The following is a 26,802-nucleotide window of genomic DNA, read 5'->3' on the forward strand; positions in this document are numbered from 1 at the left end:
TGAATTTCCCTTCTATCCATATACGTGGGTCCCAGACACTGCTCTGCCATTAGCTATGACCCAGGCAATGTCCTATCAACCTCCCTGAAACTCTACTTTCTAATCTGCAAAATAAGGGAACCGAATCAGATAATATCAAGAAGTCTCTCTTGAATGCTAAAACTATGCTCTAAGTTCTCCCTTAAGTTTTCTGAACTAAACAAAACCAGCTTTGTATTGTGCTTTCTAATTTCTTTATTATATTAACCCATTGCTATCCCGAGCCACTTACTCTTTTATACTCTAATTACTGTATCTCTTAAGTGTCACTCCAAGTTGTACATATTCCCAAAATAATACATACAGCACTGAGAACAGCAAAACTATCATTTCCCCATCCTGTACAGTAAAAACAAAGAAACAATTAATCAACATTTGAGTATTTTTCATATTAATTGCTGTACTTAATTCTAATCTCCCCTCATGCCCTCCATATGTTTATTTAACTTCTACTCAAAAATAGTTTCAGAACTTTACCACTTAGCCCTATTAAATTTTATTGTGCCTCCCATTATCCTTTTGGCCTATGCATACCGCCAAACCTATTGGAGTTATAGGAAACCAGTATACTATTACTCAAAATTCCTAGGCATAAAAATGCTTTCTTTAAATTGTAAAGCACTGTGCTTGTCTACTCCATAGGCACCTCATGCTTAACTAATTTTCCCTACAGTTTCTGCTTCTGTGATCTATAATTTAGTAAAGAGTACTACCATTAATCCAATTATCTGAACTAATGAACCCTACTCAGTCAACCCCCACATCTCAAGTCATGTCCTTTTCACCTCTTTCATAGGACTGAAATAAATGCAGTTATCTCCAATCTCATTACCACTACCTTAGTAGTAATGAAGGCACTTGCTTCCTTTAAGCAGTCTGTTCCCAGTCTCACCTTCTTCCAGTTTGAAGCTTTTTGTTAGTTCTTAGGGAGAAAAAAAGTATCAGAAACATGAGTTCCTCCTTTAAATGCTTGCTATCTAGACTTGAAAGATAAATGAAAGGTCTCAAATGCATTTGCTTTGAATCACAATGAACTTATTGTTCTAGAGTTCCTGAAAATCAGGAGAAAAAGATAAGAACTCTTTTAAACTATAAGGAAACTTTTTTTAAGTCATGAGAAGAGTCTGGGAAGATGGTGGAGTGGAGTAGGAAGCACTAAAAACCTGTCTCACCACATAAACAATTATACTAGCAAAATCTGTCTGATATAACTATGTCAGAACTCTGGAGTCTATTCCAAGAGTTGAAACTTCCAGGGAAAGGCTTAGTCTATAAACTTTGGTTCATTTCCATCAATTTCAGCTTGTAGCGTGGCAATGACTACCCATCCACCATCCCTTGGTCCTATGCCAGTCAGCTGTGCCTTAGTTTCAGGAGTAGCTTATGGGAGCCAAGCTGAGAAATAAAGGATCTGTATTCTCACAGCTGATTGCTGCTGCTGATCACTGAAGTGCTGACAGAGAGGAAGGGAGCCATTCTGTATGCACCCTTTCCCCAAACTATATAAGCCCCTCCCCCTCAAGAAGATCTTGGAGATCTAAAGGGCTGCAGCCTCTTTTTATCTTTCTCACTTCATTTTTCTCTTTTTCCTCTTTTGGGAGCCAGACATTAAAGAAGTAGGAACAGGGGAATTTAGAAAGTTACCATACATAGTCGTAAAAGGCACAAGCTCAGAAAAGGCCTGAGAAGAACTTAAGTTTTTATCTCAGGATGATTCCTGGCACAGAGACAGCTTATAACAATCAAAAACAAAACAAAACAAAACAAAATAAAAACCCCAGCAAAATTTGGGAACAGGGAGAATCTGATTTTCAGATTTACCATATTATGAGATTCAAACATCCAATTTTTAACAACAAAATCACAAGGAATACAAAGAAACAGGAAAGTATGGCCCTTTCAAAGGAAAAAAGAAACTAACAGTAACCATTCCAGAGAAAGACCAGAGGACAAACCTACACAAGACTTGAAGATGTTCAAAATAACTAAAAATCTAAAACAAATTCTGGAGCTGAAAAGTACATAATGAAAATGAAAATTCATCAGAGGGATTCAAAAAGTAGATTTGAGCAGATAGAAGAATTAGTGAACATGAAGACAGGGCAACTGAAATGATCAAGTCAGAGGAACATACAAAAAAATAACTGAAGAAAAGTAAACACAGAATAAGGTACTTGTGAGACACCAGCAAAAGAATCAACATATGCATTGTGGGAATGCCAGGAGAAAAGGGAGACTAAAGGGGCAAAGAGATTATTTTAATAAATAATGGCTGAAAAGAGCCCAAATTTGATTAATGACATAAATATAAACATCCAAGAAGTTCGACAAACAAAGACGAAATCTTAAAAGGAGCAAGAGAAGCAATTCATCATATGCAAGGGATCTCCAATAAGATTATCAGCAGATTTCTCACCAGAAACTTTGCAGGATAGAATATAGTAGGTTGATACACTAAAAATACTGAAAGAAAAAAAACCTGTCAATTAAATGTAATATTTGGTAAAACTGCCTTCCTTCAAAATTGAGGGGGAAACTAAGATATTCCTAAATAAACAAAAGCTGAGGAAGTTCATTACCATTAGACCTGCCCTACAAGAAATGTAAAGGAAGTACTTCCTGCAGGTTGAAATGAAATGATAATAAACAGTAACTGAAAGCTATATGAGTAAAAGTAAATACATGGGCAATTATAATAAAAATTATTGAAACCTCAGTTTCTAACTCCACTTTTTGTGTTTTCTATGATTTAAGTGACTAATAAACAATTAAAAAAACAATTATTAGTCTAAAAGCTAGTATCATTTTAACTTTGGTTTGTAACTCCACATTTTGTTTTATACAGAATGTAAGAGACTAATTCATTAAAAAAATTATTAGTCTGTTTTCAGACACACAATATTTAAAGACGTATTTCTGTGACATAATAACTGAAAAGAGGTGGGAATGCAACTGGACAGGAGCAGTTTTTCTGTTATCGAAGTTAAGCTGGTATAAACACAGCAAAAGTAGCAGGATATAAAATCAATACACAAAAATCAGTTGTGTTCTAACATTAACAATGAACCTTCTGAAAAGGAAATTAAGAAACGATTCCATTTACAATAGCATGAAAAAGAATAAAATACTTAGGAAAAAACCAAAAGTGTGAAAGATTTGCAAAATAAAAACTTCAAAACACAGCAAAAAGAAATTAACAGAATAATTTGCTAGTAATAAGAAACATACTTTTTTCCCCCTGAAATCATACCTATCATCAACTATTTCTTTATTATAATTTATTTTATGTTAGTACTTTTGAAGGGTAAAAACTTCCAATTCTACTTTCAAGTACTTTCAGGAACACCATCAGTACTAAGATAAAAAGGATATTCCAGAAGAAATTAAATTACAAAATATTGGATCAAGGATGTTGTTGCTCTTGTATATTCACTGTATCATCAGTTCCTAGCATATAAGGCATTCAAGACTAAGGCTGATGCCACATAAGGATATACCTGTGGCAATGAGGGCAACAGTTAACATTCTACATTCCCACTTTGTTACATCTGAGTCATGGGCAGTATTTAATTATCAATTCATCAAAAGACAGGAAAAGAGAGGAAAAAAAGTATAGTAAACAAAACAAGAAAAAATAAACCTACTTATACAGCTGACCCTTCAACAACACAGGTTTGAACTGTGTGGGCCCACTGATACATGGAATTTTTTCAATAAATACCTGTACTGTTTTTCAATCCATGGTTGAAAGTCCACGGATGTGAAGGGTCAACTGTATGCATTGATGCATGCCATTTTATATAAGGGACTTGAACATCCACAGATTTTGGTTACCTGTGGGGGTCTTGGAACCAATCCCTTGCAGATACCAAGAGACAATTAAGTTTTGGGGGAGTCAAAAGTTATATGTGGATTTTCAACTGTGTCAAGAGTTGGAGCCCCTAGGCTGAACAATATCATAAATTAGATGAGTTTACTTCACTTTTTGTTCAAAGTTCAACAATACCATAAATTAGATGAGTTAAGTTCACTTTTTAAAAGTTATCAGATTAGACATAAAAGTAAATACAAAATTCAATTCAAGCTACTTATAGGACAGAAAAGCTGAAAATAAAGGAAAAAAATATTTTGGCAAACACCAACACACAAAAAAGGTGATGTACCAATTTTAATCGGATAAAACGATATTATAGCAACATTAAAATATATGGAGAGATGATATACAGTAACAAAAGTAATAATAAACTTAAAAAAAGCACCTTAACTTTATACATACCTTACTCTTAAAATAAGGCAAAAAGTCATAGAATTACAAGAAAAACAATTTTTAACCAGTGTGCAACCTCTTAACTTATTGTCAGAAACTGACATATCACAAAGCCAAAACATAAGAACATAGACTACATGATCCACAAAATTAGTGAGTTTAATCTAATAGTTATATAGAGAACCCTCCGAGACCCACCACAAAAGAATATAATTAGTTTCAAGTATGCATAGAATATTTTTAAAAATTGATCATGTATTAAGAGTTACAAAAGGAAGACAAAAAAATTTCAAAGAATATATATTTAAGACTATATTCTCTGACCACAATATAATGTTGAACTAACCAATTAAACATTTTTTAAATGTCTGTAAACTTAAAAATGGACTCCTAAACAAAATATTAAAATAAAATCACAACAGAAATTACAAAATAAAAACAAAATAACAATAAAAATACTACACTATCAAAATGTAGTGTTCAACTCAAATTATAGCCTTAATGCATTTGTAACAAAACAGTAAGACTGAATATGCTTAACTAATACATTTTCTATCAAGAAACTAAAAAAAGACAACAGAATAAACTTAAAGGAAACAAGTGTATTAATAACTTTTTTTCTATATTTTATGATGCTCTTAAATGGCAGGGTCCTTTGCACCCAGAGAGGGATTGTCACTCCTAGTTACCCAATTCCTAGTGATAGCAACCAACTTACCTGAGAGCACATCTTTGATATACAATCAACCAATACAGAGCCCATATTCTCCTTGCCCTAAATCACCCCCAGAGCCAGGTACTACACAACTGGAGACCATCCCTATTACTCAGAGCTATAATAAATTATTCAAACTATTCAATCCTACACTTGCTCACCCTTGCTCAAAGGTAGGCCTTCCTCATCCATTCCTTTCCACAGAAACCACAATAAAAGCTCCAGCCCATGTTTCACCCTTGCTCCTTCTACCTTCTGACCAACTTTGGTGCTTCCCCATATGGCCCTGTGTGGCATGCCATGGCCTCCAGTAGCCTCCTATTTCTAGGGAACTGTGAGTAAAAACTTTTTCCTTCATTACAGTCATTCCATGTCTGTGTGTCTTACTCTACATGATTAAAATAAACCCTGGGTACATTTTAAGACTATAGGAACACTAAAGAGCAGAATAAAATGAAAAAAATTGTAAAAAAAAAATCTGAGCAGTTTCTCAAACATAAGAATCAAAAAGCATAAACTATAAATAAATAAAGATTGAAAAATGAGCACATTAAATCCTCTTCTCTTTAAAATCAGTTGCGAAATAAAATTCACATACAAAACTCACCAATTTTAACTGTAGAGTTTAACAAGTCTTGACAAACATATAAAATTGTACAACCTGCACCACAATCAAGATCTAAAACATTTTTGTCACCCCCCAAAATTTCCCATGTGCCCCTTTACAACTACTCCCTCACAGCAACTACTGATGGGCTCTCTAGTCACTATACAGTTTGTCTTTTCATAAATTCCTTAAATATGGAATCACATAGTTGACCAATCAAAATTTAAAACTTCTATTCATCAGATTCCCTATTATTATCAACAACTTCATTAACTTACTTTTAAAAATTATTAAAATAAAAACACTTTACTAAAAAAGACAAAATTCTAGCAAGATCAGAATAACTACAGAATACAAAGAGCAGCTTATCAACATAGAGCTGAACAGGTGGCAAGATGGGGTTGGGACTCTTGCATTCTGGGAGGAAGCAGAATTTACATTTACTCTAGAAATGGGATTGTCTTCCCTGACCAAAATGTTCCTCAATGTTTACAGTATTTCTGACCCACACCACCATCCAGTGGTTTCAAAATGTTTGCTTTATCAATATTGGATCCATCTTAACAGCATCTTAAACCTAGGGACGCATTTAATGGTGAAGGAGAAATACATTGGAGATACTACAGGTTCAGTTCTAGACCACTGCAATAAAGCAAATATTGCAATAAAGTCATGATCTTTTTGCTGGTGGAGGATCTTGTCTCCAATTTGTTTAAAAAAAAAAATCGGCATCTGTGAAGTGTAATAAAATGTAGTATGCCTGTAGTAGTAAGCATCTGACCTTAGCATTCACTGCTCCCACCATAGATCGCATTACCAGGAAGCTGCCAGATTAATAAAATAATGGAATAGCATATTAAAGGCTCAACTAAAAGGTCACCCTGTTGGTCTTCCAGAACGCAGTATATGTACTGAATCAATGGCTATGGTGTTATATGCCTAATATCGAGAATGCACAAATCCAGAAACCAAGGGGTAAAACCTTTCACCATCAATCTCAGTAAGACACTTGTGGAATGTGGGTTTCCCATCCCCACAATTCAAAACCTCTTCTGTATTAGAGGTCCTAAGGGTAACACTTCCACCACAGGTCACAGTATGGGTTCCACTGAGCCTAAAAAGCTACTACCACCACTTGGTCACCTTGGGTTCCTAATGCTGATAGACTGGTGGGCAAAGAAAGGAATAACTATACTAGCGGTGATAACTCACTCTGATTATCATTAGGACGTGTATAAAATGGGAGTAGGAAGCGGTCTGTCTGTAACTCAGGGATTTCCATACTTGGTACTACAATAAACAAGAAATTGCAGCAAACATAACCCAAAAAACGTAACACAATGAAGGACTCAATCCTTCAAGGATTAAAGTCTAGAGGTCACAAGCAACCTAGAGCAGTTGAATTGCAGACCCAGCATAAGAGAATTTTGTAATGAGTATTTGTAAAAGAAGAAAATGATGAATATTAATTCTTGCCTCAACGCCAGGTACAGCAGCAAATAGCACTAGCATACACCACTAATCTTTCTTAAATCTGTTGGAGAGATTACAGTGACTCAGTGATGGGTTAGAATCAATGTAGGGTCCGACCAGATCAGAGCAGAGCCAAAAGTAGATGTATAGCAATTTGTTACACAGCAGTAGGAAATTAATACAGCTAGAATCAAAGGAGAGGCCAGCAGCAAGAGGCAGACTCAATTAGAAATCTGCTATACTTCATCTTCATGCTAATGGCCTCTCCTTTGATTCTAGCTGTATATGTTTCATACTACTGTGTAACAAAATGCCACAAATTTAGTGGCTCGAAACAAAACTGTAATTGGAAAATAAATTAATTTAAAAACCCACAAATTTGTTTTCTTAAAGTTCTGGAGATAAGGTCCAAACAGGTTCCAGGGAGCTAAAATCAAAGTCTGCATTCCTTCATGAGGTCCTAGGGGAAACTCCATTCCCTGTCTAATTCCTCAACTCCTGGCCACGTGATCATGACCTCTGCTTCCACTGCCACATCTTTTTCTTGGATTTATACTCCTGCCTCCTCTTATAAGGTTCCTTGTGACTGCATTGGGCTTATTGATAATCCAGGAAAATCTGCAAAGTCCCTTTTGCCAAGCAAGGTAACATATTCACGGGTTTAGAGGACTAGGATGTACACATCTTTGGCAGACCATTAATCTGCCTACCACACTAGTCATTAGTTTAGGCTAATGGTTCCAAGTTAAGTTTTGATTTACTTTCCCCATAGTACTCACTGTGATTCATTTGCTTTCTGCCCAGGAACTGGGATCTCACTTGGCAGGCTCTTGTATGTAGCCCAAAAGTGGGGGAGGGAAGGAGAGAAAATTTATACCGCCCCCCCCCCGCCCCACCCCAGGGCAGCTGTCGACTGATGGAGAACAAGAGCAGATGATATGGTTTACTCCTGTCCATGCAGGAGTAGACAATTTGAGATGCAGCTTGATCCTCACAAGTTCCCACTGGAGTGAGTCCTAGTTGCAATAGCAGTGAATAACTCAGTGACACACTCTTGTACTGGCTTTCTTCATGTTTCATTCACCCTGGTCCCTTGCTCTTGTTCCCTAGGATCGCCTGCCAAGTAAATTACCTACATACAACTCTTTGCTTTTAGACTGTATGTTTGAGGAAAGGATGGGGAGGATATTGCATAAAACGGTCAGGTAGAAGAAGTTTTAGAGACAGAAAAGGGAAACACTATCTAGTCTTGACACTATTACTGTAGGATTTTAGGTCAAATCTCTTCTCTAAGTTTTATCAATGGTAAAATGAATGGTTTGACTTCCATTATTATCCGTAGTCCCTTTCCCCGGTAAACTTCGATGGCACAATAAACAGCATCATGGATTGGTGAAAGGGGACAGCAGAAAGACTGAGTAGTGAAATTATCACTAAAGAGGCCAGCCAAAAAATTTGTTGAAATAAGCCAGTCAGAAGATAATATGGCCTGGATTCAAAAAGCCATGGAAAAATTAGACTCCTCAGACACTGCTGGTGGGAATATAAAATGGGACAGCCACTGGTAGCAGCTCCTCAAAAGTTAAACAGTTATCATGTAACTCAGAAATTCCACTCCTAGTTACACACCAAAAGAAATGAAAACATATTCACATTAAAACATACAACAAAGTTAAACCCTTACACTGCACCATATATAAAAATAATTCAAAATTGAACAAAAACCTAAATATAAGAGCTAAAACTATAAAACTCAGGGAGAAAAAATAGGGCAAAAGCTTCATGACACTAGATTTGGCAAAATGTCTTAGATCTGGAATAAGCAACAACAGAAAAAAAAAAGATAAATAAGATTTTATCAAAATTAAACTCTTTTGTCCGTCAAAGTACATGATGAAATAGGAGATAATATTTGCAAGCCTGTTTCTAATAAGGGATTAATATCCAGATATATAAAGAATCTTTACAACCCAACACCACCAAAAACAACCCAGTTAAAAATGGGCAAAGGACCTGAACAGACATTTTTCCAATGAAGATACACATATAACCAAGAAGCACAAGATTCTCAACATCACTATCATTAGGAAAATGCAAATCAATACCCCATGAGGTATCACATCACACTCGATTAGGATGGCTATTATTAAAAACAGAAAATAACAAGTACCAGTGAAGATTTAGGGAAAATAGACCCCTTTTACACTGCTAGTAGAAATGTAAAATGATGTGACTACTGTGGAAAACAGGTGGTTCCTCAAAAAATTAAAAAAAGAATGACTATGTGATTCAGCAATTCTACTTCTAAGTATATACCCCCAAAAAAGGAAAGCAGGGTCTTGAATGAATATCTGCTCACCCAAATTCACAGGAGCATTATTCATAACAGCCAAAAAGCAGAAACAACCAAAGTGTCCATCAAAAGATGAATGGGTAAATAAAATGTGAAATATATAATCAATGGAATATTACCGGCCTTAAAAGGGAAATTCTGACACGTTACAACACAGGTAAACCACGAATATAGCATTCTAAGTGAAACAAGCCAACCACCAAAGGACAAATATTCCATGATTTCATTTATATAAGGTTCCTAGAGTAGTCAAATACATAGAGAAAATGTAGAATGGTGGTTGCCAGGGTGTGGGCAGATGGGAGAATGAGAGGTTATTGTTTAATGGATACAGAGTTTCAGTTGAGGAAGATGAAGAAGTTCTGGAAATAGATGGTGATGGTTGTACAACTATGTACTTAAAGCCATAGAACTATACATTTAAAAATGGTTAAAATGGTAAATTTTATATGTATTTTACCACAATAAAAAAAATCATAGCAGTACTACTCATAATAGAGAAACAATCCAAATGTCCAATGAATGAAATGTGGCATATCCATAAAATAGAATATTACTCAGCAATAAAATGGAATGAAGTACTGATACATGCTATAATATGGATGAACTTTAAAACATTATATTAAGTGAAAGAAGCCATTCACGAAGGACCACATATTGTATGATTCCATTCATATGAAATGTCCAGAATGAGCAAACCTATAATGACAGAAAGTAGACCGGTTGCCTAGGGTGGGGGACAGGGGATGTTACAGAGGGATGATTAACAAGAGTGAGGTTTCTTTCTAAAGTGTGGTGTGGTTCCAAAACTGTGAAAATACTAAAGCCATTAAATTATATATACTTTATAGGAGAATTGCATGGTATGTACATTTCAATAAAGCACTTTTTTTAAGCCAACAATACTCAATAACTGAATGGAATTATAAAATGAAACAAAGGGATGAATAAAAGATAACTACAAGAGAATAGAAACACCACAGTTTGAATTCCTGTTCTGCCATTTATTATGTGTGTGACATTGAGCAAGTTCTTAACCTCTCTGTGCTTTCGTAACATCTACCTACAGGGCTGTTGTAAAGATTAAACAAAATAATATGTGGAACAGTTAGTACAATGCCTACTATACAACTGTCCTTCCCTGCCTCATTCTCTTACTTAATACTAAAAATTCTACCATCAACTGTTTGGAAATACAAATTTAATGATAGTGACATCTGAATTTCATGATAAGGAAGTTATGTTTATTCCAGGTAGCAAATAACCTAAAAGTCAGCTGCTCACAAAGCAATCTTTGACTGCTAATTTACTGCAAGTTGAAACCCAAAGCAAACTTTAGATAGCTCTTTTCAACAATTATCTCTCAACTTTTTCTCCTCCCTTTCATTTTAAAACACTTCTTTCCTTACCTACCTGCCTTTTTACCTTACCCTTTATTCTAAACTATTTTGTTTAATCCTTTAGACTGTTGTTGATTATGAGAAAGGCAACAATAATTTATTTTCTAAAATAACACATGTTAAGATTTAAAAAGTCGATCATGCTAACTATGGGACGGTTTCAAACTGCTCAGTTAACCTACCAAAGTGTCCTAAACAAAAAGATGAACACACTTTAAAAAGATGAGAATGATAAGGAATGTAAGAAAGCTCCTGCCTTCCCTTGTGTTGGTGGTTCTCTTACTTGTTTATCTGGAGGCAGAATCCTGTGGCATCCACAAAAAGAAACTGGAATTTCTACATACTATCCATAACCAAGTTCCACTACCAAAAAAAGTCAGATGCTCTACGAAGTTGGTATTGGTCCAATTTGACATATTAAACTATACTTCCATATTTAAATATACCCTCATTTCATGTCAATGTTAAATAAGAATTTACTTTCAAACTATTTTAAGGGACAATACCTTTCAAAGGGGTACCTGCACTATAAATGCTTCCGGAATGAGATTCAGTAAAAGGATGTGGTTAAGAAGTATATACAGATGAACTGCCATTGTACTGCTATGATTTTGTATACTTTCAGATCATAAAATTCCTACTAAAAAAATTTCAAAATAAATTCATAAATCTTACCTCTATATAATTTTTAGTACAATTCTAACTTACTATAACATTTAAAAAGAAAGTTATCTCTAAAGAAAAGTTGCTGCAACAAGCCCAGAAGCCTTTTCTCCCTCTACAAACTCCTTAATGCCTAACTTAATGACTTCTTGATGCCTAACTATATTATCTCATTATATTTCACTTCAGCAATGTTTACTGGACACTTAGTGCTCAGCAAGTATGCCAAGTACATTTAGTACAATGTTAATAATCCCCATAGCAACTTTATGAAGCAGATATTAATAGCACCATTTTATAACCTTCATGGAAGGTAACATTTCATAATCTTCAAATGCATATCACAAGGAATAGCTACACTAGAGGCAGCCAATCTAACCATCCCTCTTTCCTTAAACTCTTTGCTGGTTTCCTCAACCCTATATGAAGTTGGTTCTCCTTCCTTGCTCTCCAACTACTCCTGGTTTCTATTTCTGACTACTCTTTTTTCTCCCCTTGAGCCATTTGCTCTTCTCAATATATATCTCTCTTTAAAGATCATCCACTTGAATGACTTCATTTTATCAACTCCAGCCAGATGACTATCAAATCTATAATTCCAATTGTGTTCTAATTGTGTTATCTAATCCAAGCTACCATTCCTCAACATTTCTACTTGAACGTCCTACACATCAATCCCATCAATCCCAATTGTCATTATCTCCAAAACCCAATTCTTCTGTCCATCCTCTTTACTAATCTCTGTTAATTACAAATCACTGTCATCCTATTCACTCAGACTCTCCCCTTAAGTCACACAGCAATTTGTTTTTTCCTTTGAAAAGTGTCTTGTTCATCTCGTTCTGTTCTGTTGCCACTGCCACCACTAAAACTCAAACCCTCAGCAATTTACATAAATTATGATAAGAGCTCTTGGTTATAATTCAATCCAGTGTCTCCACTTTAGTCTGTTCTATATCAGACATTCATTTGTACAGCACATTTACTGAAAGACTAGTGTGTGCAACCGGGGATATAACTGTGAGAAAGATATATCTTTTTAACAAAGGATACAGGCAACGCAAACAAAAATTTTCTCAAATAAAATTACAGACTGTGATAAATGCTGTGATAAATATAAACACAGTGCCATCATAAAGGAATGAGAATAGGAGGGCTACTTTAGTTAGAGATTCTAGTTAGAGATGGATTTTAGGCGGACACTAAGATGAAAAGGAGGCAGTCGTGTAAATATTTAAAGCAGAGTGCTCCAAGCAAAGGAAAATACAAAACACATAGGTTCTAAGAAAGGGAAAAGCTTGGCATATTATGGGATATGATCTAGTCTAATGTGGCTTGAGAATAGTAAGGGGGAAAGTGGTACAAAGTAAGGTTGGCACAGATATAGGCCAATTTTATTCAATAATTAGCTACCAAAAGATTTCTCTTTAAAGCCAAGGAGTTCTAATACAATACACACTGTGACAGAGACAGCTAGTGCTCATTAATATGTGTTCTCTCTTTCATTACCACACTGCTTTATTACATTTCTGAGCCACTCCCATAGTTAGGTGGGATCATATGACTCACTTCTGACAAATGGAATGTGGACAAAAGTGCTATGTTCCATTTCAACAACAACAAAAACAATTAAAAAGCAGGACTCAGACAGTTCTCCAAAGATATACAAGTGGCCAACAAGCATATGAAAGGATGCTCAATATCACAATTCAATAAGAAAAAAGAAAATCAAAACCAGAAAGAGATATATCACCTGACACCTATCACGATGGCTATTATGAAAGAAAGAAAAGAAAGGAGTAAGACGGGAGGGAGGGGAAAAGGAGAGAGAGAAGACACAGAAGAGGGGGAGGAAAGAAGGAAAGAAGGAAGGAAAGGAAGGAAGGAAGGAAGGAAGGAAGGAAGGAAGGAAGGAAGGAAGGAAGGAAGGAAAAAAAGAAATAAGAATTGGTGAGAATATGAATAAATTGACCCTTGTGAACTCTTTGTGGGAATGTAAAATCATGCAGCCTCTATGGAAAACAATATGACAGTTCCTCAAAAAATTAAACAGAATTATCATATGACCCAGTTATTGCTGAAAGCAGAGACTCAAACATATATTTATTTGTACATCCATGTTCATAGCAGCATGGAAGCGACCCAAGTGTCCATTAACAGATGAATTGATAAACAAAATATGATATACACATTCAAGGGAATATTACTAGATGTAAAAAGGAAACTGACACGAGACAACATGAAATGGATCTTGAGGACATCACGCTAAGTGAAATTAAGCAGACATAAAAAGACAAATACCATATGATTACACTAAGGTACCCAGAACCACCAAATTCACGGAAACAAAATAGGATGGTAGTTGCCAAGGGCTAGGGGGATAGGAAAGTGAAGAGTTGCTGTTTGATGGGTACAAAGTTTCAGTCTTGCAAGATGAAAAAGTTCCAGAGACCGGTTGCACCACAATGTGAATATAGTTAACAATACTGAACTGTGCACTTAAAAATGGTTAGGATGATAAATTTTTTGTTACGTATATTTTACCACAATTAAAAAATATGGAGAGGTAGAGGCAAAAAAAAAAACCAGTTAAGATAATTATTATGTTATACACCTGAAACTAATGTTATTATCTCAATAAAATAAATGAAAATGACAAAATATAACAAATCACCAGTCCGGGGGGAGGGGGTGGAAAGACCAGTTAAGATGCCAACGATGCCAACAGTCCAAGTGACGGTATGATGGTAGTTTGTACTTGGGTGGTATAGTGACCATGTAGATAGAGAATTAAAGAATTCAAATTGTACTTGGAGACAGAAGAGACAAGACTTGATGATGGACTAGAAAGAAGTGTGAGAGGTGAAAAAGGAATCAGATGATACCTGGCTTTCTAGCTACTGAATGGACAGCAATACCATTTAATGCAATGGTTAGGAGTAAGGTAACCAAGATTTTGTTTTTATTGTTTTAAGGTCAAAATATCTTTGAGATATTCAAGTGGCAATATTAAGAAAACAGCTTGATATGTGTGGCATACTGTATTTTCCAAAGATGGCTGAAATAGAATCCCACATTGTATATGCTTTTCTGTGTGATTCAGAACCCCACCTCTTAATGGAGGGATAGTCACTGAATCTGGGTAGGCTTGTTACTATGCAGAAGTGACGATATCCAACTTCAAAGCCTGGCACAAAATGAGTTAGAGCTTCTGCCAGACACCCCAGAGATGCTTGTTCTTAGAGCCTAACCATCATGCTATGATGAAGCCCAACTTGTCAACAATGTAAGCAAGCCATTTTAAAAATGAATCCCTCTAGCCTGTGTAATGATATTCTATTCCATGAGAACCACATGGAATAGAAACAAGCCACCTCTACCAAAGTCCTGCCCAGATGCATATGACAGACCCAAAAGCAAAAAAAAAAAAAGAAAAAAGAAAAAAAAAGAAAAAGGTTATTGTTTTAAACCACTCAGTTTGGGAATGATTTTTTTTACACAGCAGTAGATAATGGATACGATATATGACTAGAGCTCAGGGCAGAGATCTTACTGAAGACATAAATTTGTGAACTAGCCACATACCAATACTATTTAAAATCACAGAATTGAATGAGATCACCTAAGGGAAAGTAATGAAACTCTAAAACTCCCATGTAAAAACCAAGCAAATAAAAGACATCATGAATTCAATTCCAAACTCTTTTGGACAACTGCCTAAATTAAGATTATACAGAAATAAGGTATTCTATTAATATCATTGTCAAAAACTACTAATTTTATTCAAAATTAATTTCAGTACCTTCTCATCTGTTCAAACCTGGTCTTACTGCTTTTTTTTTAAATCTCATAATCAGCATTCAAAATAATCCTCTTTACTATCACCTAAGGGATCCCTTTTGTTTCTCTAGAATCTGATTTCCTGTTTCCTGTATCTCTCACCTTCTTCTTTCATTGAAGTTTACTCTTTCCTTTTAGTGGGTAGAGCAAATCACACAATAGTTTTCTGAGAAAGGAAGTGAGCAGAAGAAATTTTTGGAGACCTTGCATGTCTTAAAATGTCTACACTCTATACTTACGCTTAATAATTTGGTTGGGTAAAAAGTTCTAACTTGGAAATCATTTTCCCTCCAATTTTGAGGGCATTGCTCACTGTCTTCTAGCTTGTGAGGCTGCAGTTGAGAATACTGAATTTCTGTAATGTGGCCCATTTACCCTCTCTGGAAGTTTATAGGATCTTCTTTGTTCCTGTATTCCAAAATTTCACAATGACACACCTCAGTGTCTGTGTGTACTGGTTATTAAGCAATTGTCCCTGGCTTCAAACCCACTCTTCTCTACTCTGCTTTGTAATGCTGAGGGGCTGGAACCGTGAAAATTACACTTCTTTGCTAGCTGGCTCTCTGTTAGACTGCCTATAAGGGGCACTAGAAAGACAATAGAAGAATGCAGGAACAAGGAGATGATACTCCTCCTTCAGTTCAGCATCAACCAACAACCCTCTCTCTGGCAATAGGAATGGTTCCAGGAACAGCAATTGGTTATAAGTTAGCAATTTTTAGCTTTTGTGTTTTCCTGCCATTCCCAGATCAGCCTCGACAAGTCTAAAATATCTACTTCCTCAGAAGTCTGAGTTTCAGCTCCTCAGGGCCACTCTTCAAGTTTCTAAATTCTAATAACCCCATTCTCTTCTGGTTCTCCCAGCTCTACGGGCTAGTAATTACAGTAAATTCTCCCTTAACATAGTTGATTGGTTCTGTAAGTGAAGTGAATAACTAAACCAATTTTACCATAGTATAATTCATATAAACAAGTTAAGTTCCTACAGCATCTCATCATTATTACAAGGAAACAAGGTTGAACAAAATAACTATTCAATGACTCTGAGGACCTGCTATACATCCTACAGTTACTGTCTCTGTTCATACCTGAGTGTTCCCTTCTTGCCTTTTCGGTTCTTCAGTTATCTAGTGTACTGGTTTCTGGCGGCTGCTGTAACAAAGTAACACACACTGGTTTGGCTTAGAACAGAAATCGATCTCACTGTTGTGGCCGCCAAAAGTCTGAAATCAAGGTATGGGCCATGCTCTCTGAAGGCACCAGAGAAGGATCTGTTCTAGACCTCTCTCCTAGCTTCTGGAACCCTCAGGCACCCTTTGGCTTGTAGATGGTCACCTTCCTTCCCCCTCTGTGTCCACATTTCCCCACTGTTTTTAAAAAATACTAGTTATACTAGATTAGGGCACACTCTAATGATCTCACTTTAACTTGATTACCTCTACAAAGGCTCTTTCCAAATAACATCACAGTCTAAGGTACTAGGGGTTAAGACGTATCTTTTTTGAGGGACACAATTCAACTCATAACATCGGGCTAAACAATTCTTATTATGAAATTCTGTTATAATAAGTGGCATTTCCTGACTAGACCTTGACTGAAAGTATGTATCTTTCAACAATTTTCCTGAGTAACCAGAGGGCTCTCAATCTGCAAAATGATGCTCTTCAACTCTAGGAACTGAAATATAATACACACACACACATACATATTTCAGTGCTATTTCTTCTCTGCTCCTTTCCCTGTTCTTTTTCACTGGCACTTCTGTTATTTGGAAGTTGATCTCCTAAATTGATCTTTTATCTTTTTCACCTATTTTCCATTTTTTCCTGTACTTTATGAAAGGTCTCCTCTACTTTAACTTCCATTCTTCTGTTGTGTTTTCTTCTTGCTATTATGTTTTGATTTCCAAAAGCTTTTTTTGCTGTTCTGATTGTTTCAAATTCTTTTTTTTTCTATTTGCTTTAGTATAACTCACGAGCTATTCAAGTGACCCATTTAAAGTGCAGAAATCAATGGTTTTTAGTATTTTCAGAGTTGTGCAACCATTACCGCAATCAATTTTAGAAAATTTTCATCATACCAAAAAGAAACTCCATACCCTTAATCAGTCGTTTCCCATTTCCCTAGAATCTCTTCTACCTCTGGTCTAGGCAATCACTAGTTTACTGTCTCTACATATTTGTGTTTTCTGGAGATTTCATACAAACAGAATCATAACAATAGGTGCTCTTTTGTGACTGGTTATTTTGCTTAGCATAATGTTTTCAACGTTCATCCATGTTATAGCATGTGTCAGTACTTCATTATTTTTAATTGCCAAGTAATATCCCCATTGTGTGGATATGTATTTTATTTACTCATGGATTCAGTTAGCGGGCATCTGGGTTGTTTCCCCTTTTCCAGCTATTATAATTGGTTGAGCAGCTTCTTAAAAGTTTCAAGCAATCCTATTTTTAGCACCACTCTAACGACTTCTTTGACAAAACTGATATCCTGATGCTACCAATTCCTGAGCCTGAGGATTTTGTTCCCACCCACCTACTGCCAGTGTAGGCTTAAACGCTTTTAATTCTACTAAGAAGTTTCTATCAGTCTGTTTGCTTTCCAGCTTCCAAATTTTATTGCTTATACCATTCTCTGTCCCTGTGTAGTTCAAATCTTTTTAAAGTATCCTTTATTATCACCTTGGTGGGCTTTGTAGGGGAGTAAAAGTAAATGTATCTTTCACTTATCTATTTTTATCCAGAAGTCCTTTTAATTATTTTAAGACTTTATTCTTTCTGACATATGCATTTTAAGACTATAACTTTCCTTTAAGCATGACTTAAAGGATGTATCCCTTGTTATGTCATATTTGCATCATTCAGGTCAAAACAGTTTAATGTTACTTTGCCTGTAATCCTTCGGTTACTCAGGAGTACACTGTCTAGTTTCTAAAGAGCTGACAATTTTCTAGTTATTTTTTTATAATAACTTCTGGCTTAATTTCAACATGTCAGAGCACACACTCTAAAATTAATTATTTTCATCTTTTTTATGGCCCAGCATATGGAGAAAATTTCCATAGACACTTGAAAAAAAGTCTATTCTGCAGGTGCCGGGTGAATTGTTCTATGTATGTCAATTAGAGTCATTCGTTAATTATGTTGCTCATAATCTTTTCTTTTAACTTTTTTTTCTTATTGTTCTAATTACTCAGAGAAGTATGCTAAAATATAGCATAATATGCTTATGGATCTGTCTAATTCTCCTTTTAGTTCTGTCAGCTTTTGTCTACCACTTTGGCAAAAATTAGAATGATGATGCAGAGTGAAGGAATACTAGTTGTTGGTAAAGGTATAAACTTATATGTTTTCTGAACAGCAGGTTGGTGACAGCAACATTTTAAACATCTATATTTACAAACTCAGCTATTTTACATCTACAAGTTAATTCTAACATTTAGTGTATACCAAGTACTGTGTGGCAGTGAAATGGATTCATGAATTCTCATTTAAACCTTATAATAATCCTCTGATTAGGTATCATCAGAGAAGAATAAGGTTTATAGAAGCCTAAGCTCAAATGAACAGGCATGAAGCCCATACTGGAATTCAAGCTGACTCCACAATATTTAAATTTATATATACTGACTTTGATGAGACAATTAAAACTAAACACAATTGAGTCTGTCCACAGCTAGGCCTTTAAGGAAAAGACATTTTATTTCCTGCGACAATTAATTCCTGTTTCTCCCACTCTGACATGTGGCTCACATTAATATTCCCTAACATTTCTGACTGATATCAGATAGAAAAACACGACCACACATATCTGTGTATATATATATATATATATATACATGCACACATATGTATGTGTGTATCACTGCATGGAACAACTTCTTACCTATAGCCAATTTTTGCTGCCAGCTATGATTTACCAACTATAGAGAAGGCTAATGAAAAGGATTATTTAAAATATGACTTGGGCCTGTTCTCAATATGATAGCTGCCCCTTTCACCATTCTTCAAAGTACATGCACCTATATTCTGGACTTAGATGACAAGACAAAGAACAATGCATACACAAACATATTATGTGTTGTTATTTACTCTGACATTTAGTTTTCCTACATTAAAAATTTCTCGCCTCTGATAATAGAGTATATCCTACCAATTCTTAGTCATAACTTCCATGATACGTACTAGACTAAATTAAAACAAATAGCTTCAGGAAGTTCCAAGACTGTAAAGCTTGAGTCTCGATAAAAATAGTAGTTGGCCAGAAACAGCTTTTTTAAAGGAAATCAGAATCTTTGTAACAAAGACAGGGTAAGCAAACCTTTTCTGTAAAGTGCCACACAGTCTCTGTCGCATATGTATTTTTTTGTAGCACTTTAAAACGTAAAACCATTCTTAACTAAGGACAGTACAAATAAAGTTTTTGAGGAGTTCTAATTAAAATAGTGGATTAAATATGAAAAAATGTTCTTTTTTTTTTAAATGAAACTAGCACAGGGCAAAACCTACAGGAAAGTAAACAATATTAAAAAATTTTTGGAAGCGAAAAAGCAGATGAACAACTAGTAACTAATTCATTTAGTGAATTCTAGAAAGGTGAAGCTTAACCCTAATTCCTAACAAGGAGTTCAAAAATCCAATTTACACCCAGGAATTCTCAAAAGATTCACAAACAGGCAGCACCTGGAATTGCTTTAACTGAGAGAAGAAAGGGCTAAATAAGTAAGACTAGGTGAAAGCTATCTGAGAAGCAGTTAAATCCTTAGGCATTTCCTCCCCAAATCAAATAGTTGGCTACTCAACTCTGAACTGAAGGTCGGTCACCAGATATAACTTGAAGATCTGCAAACTGTACCAAAAGTGGATGAATGAGAATTCCAGTCCCTTATACAAAAACAAACAAACAAAAAACCCGGTGGCCAAGACTTCAGCCCTCAAGCAGACTGAGTTTTCCCCCCATGAACCTGGTTCAAGAGGAAACACCTCCCAGACATCAGGGTTTTCTCAGAAAAGAGCTCACTTGGATCACCACGCAATGAAGTTCAGTCTTTAAGTTCCCACAACTCAGGCTTTCTGTCACGAATAACATCCAATGATTACTGACACCTGAAGTAATTAAGGTTCCATCATAAAAGTTAGAGACTAATATAGAAGAAACAGTCTGCAAAAAAGAAAAAGTATTTAAAAAAAAAAGTCATTTATAGCCTCAGAAATTAGTGCATTCCATGAAACAAGCACAGGATGTTCTCTATAAAAATTTTTGAGAACAAAAAAGAGTTCTTGAGAAATCAAAATCTTGACAGCAATAGTGAAATTTTCAACAGAAGGGTTAGGAAATTAAGTTAAGAAAACCTCCCACATAAAATTAAGCAAAAAGATTAGGAGATGAAAAACACCAGAAAAAAAAAGGAAAACTAGTCTAAGAGATCCAAACAAATAACAGAAGTTTCAGACAGAGGAAAAAATAGGAGAGGAAGTTGTTGTTATAGACTGAACTTCATTGCCCCCAAAATTCATGTTGAAGTCCTAAAAACTCTAATGTGACTGTATTTGAAAATAGGAAATAATTACGGTTAAATGAGGTCATAAAAAAAAAAAACCATCGATGCAAGATCTTAACCTTTCATGGGAATCCACTGTAAAATATACTCCATCAAAAGAGGGGTCAACCCAAAGAAAGAACTACATGATTCACAGAGACAAGGAGATTTAACACAGGAGACCAGCAAAAAGAGTCACCAGTTCTATGGTAAAAGGAGACATCCCAGAAACTACTATGGATCACCTAAAAAGCTGATTTGAGCTGATACAAAAACTGGTAGATAAGAACAGAGCAATTCTACTCCCATGTATAAATACCCAAAAGAAATGAGTATGTATGTCTACTAAAAGACTTCTAAGTAAATGTTAATAGCAGCTTTTTCATAATAGCAAAAACAAAAACAAAAGCAAAAACTGGAAACAAACCAAATATTCATTACTGGTGAACTTTTTAAAAATTTCATATTCATCCAATGGAATACTACCATCAATTAAAAGGAAAAAAAAGAACTATTACTACACTAAACATCATGGGTGAATTGCACAAACACCATGTTAAGCAAAAGTATATAAAGCCCTCCACGAAAAAAAGTTTCTTAAGTATATAGAGCCCTCCACAAAAAAAAGTCCCATTTACATAAAGTTCAAGAAAGAGGCAAAAATAACCTATGGTGCTATGAAAGTCATAATAGTGATTACTTTTGGGGGTAGGCTAAGATACTGATTGAAGGGAAGCATGAGAGAAAGAGCCTTCTGGAGCACTGGGAAATATTCTATACCTTGATCTGGGTGATGAGTATATAATGTCTACAAATGCAAAAATTCACTGAGGTATATACTGAAATTTGTGTACTTTGCAATTAAAAAAAAATTAACAATATTTTCTCAAAACAAGTTTTTAAAGATATTAATTAGATTTTCAATTAGATTGCATAACAAAAATTAATCAAAAGGAGAAAAATTTTAAGGTATTATACTCAAAGATCTGTATTTCAGAGTTACTTATAATAAGGGGCGAGGGGAAACCTTGGAAATAACCCAATAAATGAATGGCATGCAAACCCTGGATTTCTCTGGTATGAGAGAAAAATTATTATTCAGTATCAATCTGTTACTAGCAATCAAACTTAATAGTAATTAACCTAAGGCAGCCATAACCTAGATATAAGAGCATGTTCACAAATTCCATGGCAAAAAAGAGTTTGACTATTCAAGGTCCAAAGAGCAGCCGAAAAGAAAAGAAAAATGGCAAGTGTTGAAGCTACATGTAGGCCTTAGAGGCCTTTTTAAGAACATTAAAATAAAAAATTTAAAAAAAAAAAGGAGTCTTAGAGCACAGAATTCTGGGGGGAAGAGGTTGTACACAAAGTATTATAAATATCTTCAAAAATAAAAAATGTTATTATTCAAGTACATGTAGACCTGGAGGTGACTGAGCATTTCCAAGGAAAATTTCCCAATGCCTTGTTTAATTAAAAAAAAGTTTTTAATACAGCTAGAATGCTTAAAAAGTACAAGGCCCATAAATTATTTGCTGTTTCTATTACTTGAGATGATCTAGATACAACATGATTTGAAAGTATGTACTGAAATTTTTTGGAAGGCTGAGTCTTTAAAAACAAACAAACAAAAAAGCATCCTTTTTAGATGCATCCATTTTTTTAAAGATTTCCCCAAGCCATATTCTTACTGCTTTATTCAACTGGTCTGTTTGGGGGGAAAATAGATCAATAAATAAACAGAAATTATTCATAGCCTATTTATGCTCAATTTAGGAATCCTGAAGTACAATTTCAGGATTAAAGAACAAGAGAATCAGCATTTCAACAGTTTATTTTAGTAGATAATTTATTTAAACAAATAAAACCAACCCATTATTAAACAACCAAACATTAAAAGAGAAATAGCTTCTAACCTGTTTCAGACCAAAAAAAGTACAGCATTCCTTCCAGAGATATTTCACCTGATAGTTTTATGTGCTAACCTGTCTTACACCATTCAACTTTTGCTACATAAATATAAGAAAAATACCAAGGCAACTCAATGCTGCTGCTATTAACAGAAACTAACTTAGAGTAAACAGGGAAAATGTGAAGAACAAATATATAAAAGCTCTAACTCCCCAAATGGAACAAATGATTTTCAGAATGTTTTGCTCAATAAGCAGTCACTCAATAATCTGGTTCTTGACAGATGAACAAAATGATAAAGTAGCAAAATGTTACTGTTCTAACAATCAAAAAAGAGAAAAAGAACATTTAGCTAAATCAATAAATTTAGTTAACTGATAAGCTCTTAGGGGTTTCCTCCAAACCATTGCACTATTCCCATCTATTTTCAAGACCCCCAAAGATTCAGTCTCCTTATCGAGAAACTCAAACTCCAGCAGTAAAATTTGTAAGATATTCATTCACTTTTTAGTGGGTCACAGGACTCAACTGTAGAGATATTATTTTTGTTGATGCTGCTGATACTTCTAACAAACACAGAAAAAGACTATATGTAAACTTTTAAGTCACCGTTTAAATAATTTAAACAAGGAAAGTCATGAAGGTTCCCCTGCCCTCATATAAAAGTTCTGAATTTTAAGGCATATACAAAATGCAAAGTAATATGAAGCAAAGAACACAAAATAACATTGCAAGCGATGAGTAGTATAGTTTCATAAAAAATACACAGAACTTGAGTTAGGAAATCAAGGGTTGAGTCTCAGCTCTGCCACCATCACAACACATGTGAATTTTAGTGCAGCTATTCTGTACTGATTGCATTTTCTCTACCTATAAAATGGAAGGGGAGATTCCAACTTTCCCAGAGTACTGTTCCATGATATTATGATACAAGCCACATCAGAATAAAAATAAAAAGAATACAAACACAATAAGGACTATGGGTTCAAAACAACACAAGGAACAGAAAGATCTGGAAGGCTGCACTGAAAGAGCAAAAAATGAAACATCAACAAAATTTGACTTAATTTGCTACTTGGGTACTTCAGGAGAAACTTTTTCTTTTAAAGAATAGGCAGGTAATGCACAGACATTCAAATCTCAACAGATAAAAAGGTAGAAAAATACAATGTCTAAATGAGGAGAGATTGGTTTGTTGACAGTGGACAGCTCCTATAGAGAAATAGTAGTCATTAGAAAAAAATAGGGGAACTATTGCTGCTCTAACAGCGAGGGACACATTCAAAGCACTACTTTAAGACTAGACAGAAGACTGGACATACAGAGTAGGAAGAAAAGGCAGACTGAAAACCTAGTTAAAAGCTAGTAGAAATGAACAGCTGAAAATTTTTTCCAAAAATGGCTGACAAAAATTGGCCAATGTTATGTAGATTGAGGAAGTCAATGATAAAACCAAGGTTTGTTTCTGGGTAATTGAAAACATAGTATCACTTAAACAGTCAGCATATAGAAACGGTTTTGAAGGAAAGACTGTAAATTCTACCTCTGAAATAGGGTCATCTCAATAGAATTGTTGACTTAATTAAATAATCTTTATTGTCATTTTTTGCCATTGTCTTCCTAAAACTGCATAGCAAAATATTTATCAAGATTGTTATATGCTTAGTGATTTCATAGTTTCCTCCAATTTTATGTATTGACTAAATAATAATTTAGTCTTCAGGTGTAGGTAAAAAACATTTGGTATTTTTCCATTTTATAAAGGTGAGTAAATTGTAAAAGTTATTAAACAATGATAGAAAATAATGTACATCTGTATTTATTAAATCAAGTCTTCCTGATAAGTGATTTATAACAATCACATCAATCTACCTTAAGCTTTGGCAGGAAAGTTCTCAAAGGTCCAAGAGAAAAATAAATTTGGAGGCATAAATTATTACTTAATATTTAACAAAACATTCTATGTATGCTTCAAGTTCTGTTTACATGAACCTGAAAGCACTGATAAAATCTGGACTAAAAGATAACGCTTAGAAAAATAAAGCAAACATTTAATATAAATAAATAAAGCAAAATTTAACATAACGTGAACAAGCCCAGCTAAGGTATTCTGAACACTCTGCAAATAGTGTTTATAGATATTACGGCTAATTCTTACAGATCAGTTTTCCCAAAGAAGAAAATGAAAGAATTTCTAATCAAGATGGAATGAAAATATTAGTCAATCGATGTGTATTTCTTCGGTTACTATCAAACTGTGAATGGGATGTCTATTTAAAAACTGAACGTTATTGACAACCACCAAATAAAACCTTCTTGAATTATTTCCCCATTTACTTTGTGACCCTGTTGAAAATTGAGACTTCAGGCATAGTGCTTTCCGGGTGCTTAATAAATTATATGGTTAGTTTTTCACAAACCTACCAAAGTAAGATTTTAAAAAATGATTAGTGCTGCTCTTGCAACACTTACTCGTTTTAACCGGACACTAAGCTTCTTTGCTCATCACCCAAGATAGAGTTAGAAGGTTCTCCTTCCCTCTTTCCTAACTCCTAAGGTTTCTTACCAAATCTAACGAGATTTTTAGGTGATTAGTTCATCAGTTCGACATTACTTGAGGGTCTATAATGAATGTTACGGTTCTCAGCCCTGAACAAAACCCTGTTTCCCGAGCTTCTAACGGCAAATTTAACTTTTATGAAAACACAAAGTTACAAAACCAATCTACTGAAAAAAAAATTTTTTTTTTACCGAATCTACAGCAGAGCCACACAATTAAAATAATCGAGATTTACCAAGAACTAGAGAAACAGTAGGGGTGGGGGAGGGGCACAGGACACATCCCGAGGATGTCCACCTTCCGCACAGGACCAGGGTCCCTTCCCATCTCTATAGCTGGATGTGAGCGCTCCCCTTCCCTTCTCTACCAAGTCGCTACCTCCCTGGCTTTGCATTACGCCACGGCAGGCAGAAAGACTTTCCCGGGTGGAAAAGAAACAGAGAAGCACGCACGCTGCACACTCAATCATCCAGCCTTTCAGGGATCGCCGGCTGGTGCGGTCATCCTGACCTGGCGCTCTGGTGCCGAACAAGGAACCCGCCGGGCCGCTTCCCGCGGGGCAGTGACCGAAGGGTCGCGCCGAGCCACGGTGCAAACGCCCAGGCGGGGCCGATCGGTCTCCCCGCCCCCTCCAGCTCAGCTCTGGGCCCGCAGACGGCGCCCCCGGGGCCAACTTCGCCAGGGAAGAGGAAGCAACGCAGCGAGTAACAGGCTGTGTGAACGTAAGGAAAGGCTCTCTGAGTCTGCCTGCCAGCAGGGCTGTCTCTCCTTCCCTCTGCCGAGCCCCGGCGGCCCCAGCTCACCTGAGGAGGACACCGGTACGCCGCCGCGGTCGCCGCGATGGCCGTTACGGCACGAGGCCTCTGCTCAGCCGCCGCGTAGCTCTCGGGAGAGGGGCGGGGCGCGAGAGGCAGGCGGGCGGAGCTGCAGTCCCGACTGGCCGTGAGGCCGCGGGCGGATCCGCGCGGGCAGGAAACCCCCTCCTGGTCCAATTTGATAGGTTCAATTGCTCCCTTCTCTTCCATCCCTGACGCGAGAGCTGTCTGCACCGCGCTGGGATTGGACGAGCCTGACTGTCAATCGAGCGCTGTGCTGGGCGTGAAACGAGCTGAGGCTGCGCGGCAGAAAGAGAGTTAGAGGGTAAGAAGTGCTCGATTTACGTTGTTTTTTCTCTTTGGTTGAGTACTTTGGGCCTTCCTTTGCGCCGCGGGAGAGACCCCATGGCAAAAATGACTACTTCCCGAGGTCAGCCCCAACTGCTCTGGGATTTTCTTCCTGAAGAGTCTCGCCAGATGAAGGTTCTTAGCGAGGAGCAAAAAGGAACAAACCAAAATGCCTGGAAATAGTGACCTGAGAGAAAAATGTAAGATGTATGCTTAATTTGAGCCACAAACCGAAATAAGCGGAGTCTGAAAGTCTTCGAAGTGTTCTG

General features: G+C 36.0%; 1 protein-coding gene across 1 annotated transcript in view; it reads right to left on the reverse strand.

Moving 5' to 3' along the window:
• NCK1 (NCK adaptor protein 1) overlaps positions 1–26,284 on the reverse strand; it is a 75,008-nt gene extending 48,724 nt beyond the window's left edge. Inside the window, exon 1 of the mRNA XM_016151156.2 lies at positions 26,174–26,284. The gene's annotated coding sequence lies outside the window, so the exon portion shown is untranslated. The remainder of the gene's footprint in view (positions 1–26,173) is intronic.
• Positions 26,285–26,802: the final 518 nt, after the last annotated feature.

Source organism: Rousettus aegyptiacus, unplaced genomic scaffold, assembly GCF_014176215.1.
Source record: "Rousettus aegyptiacus isolate mRouAeg1 unplaced genomic scaffold, mRouAeg1.p scaffold_m13_p_4, whole genome shotgun sequence".
NCBI lineage: Eukaryota > Metazoa > Chordata > Mammalia > Chiroptera > Pteropodidae > Rousettus > Rousettus aegyptiacus.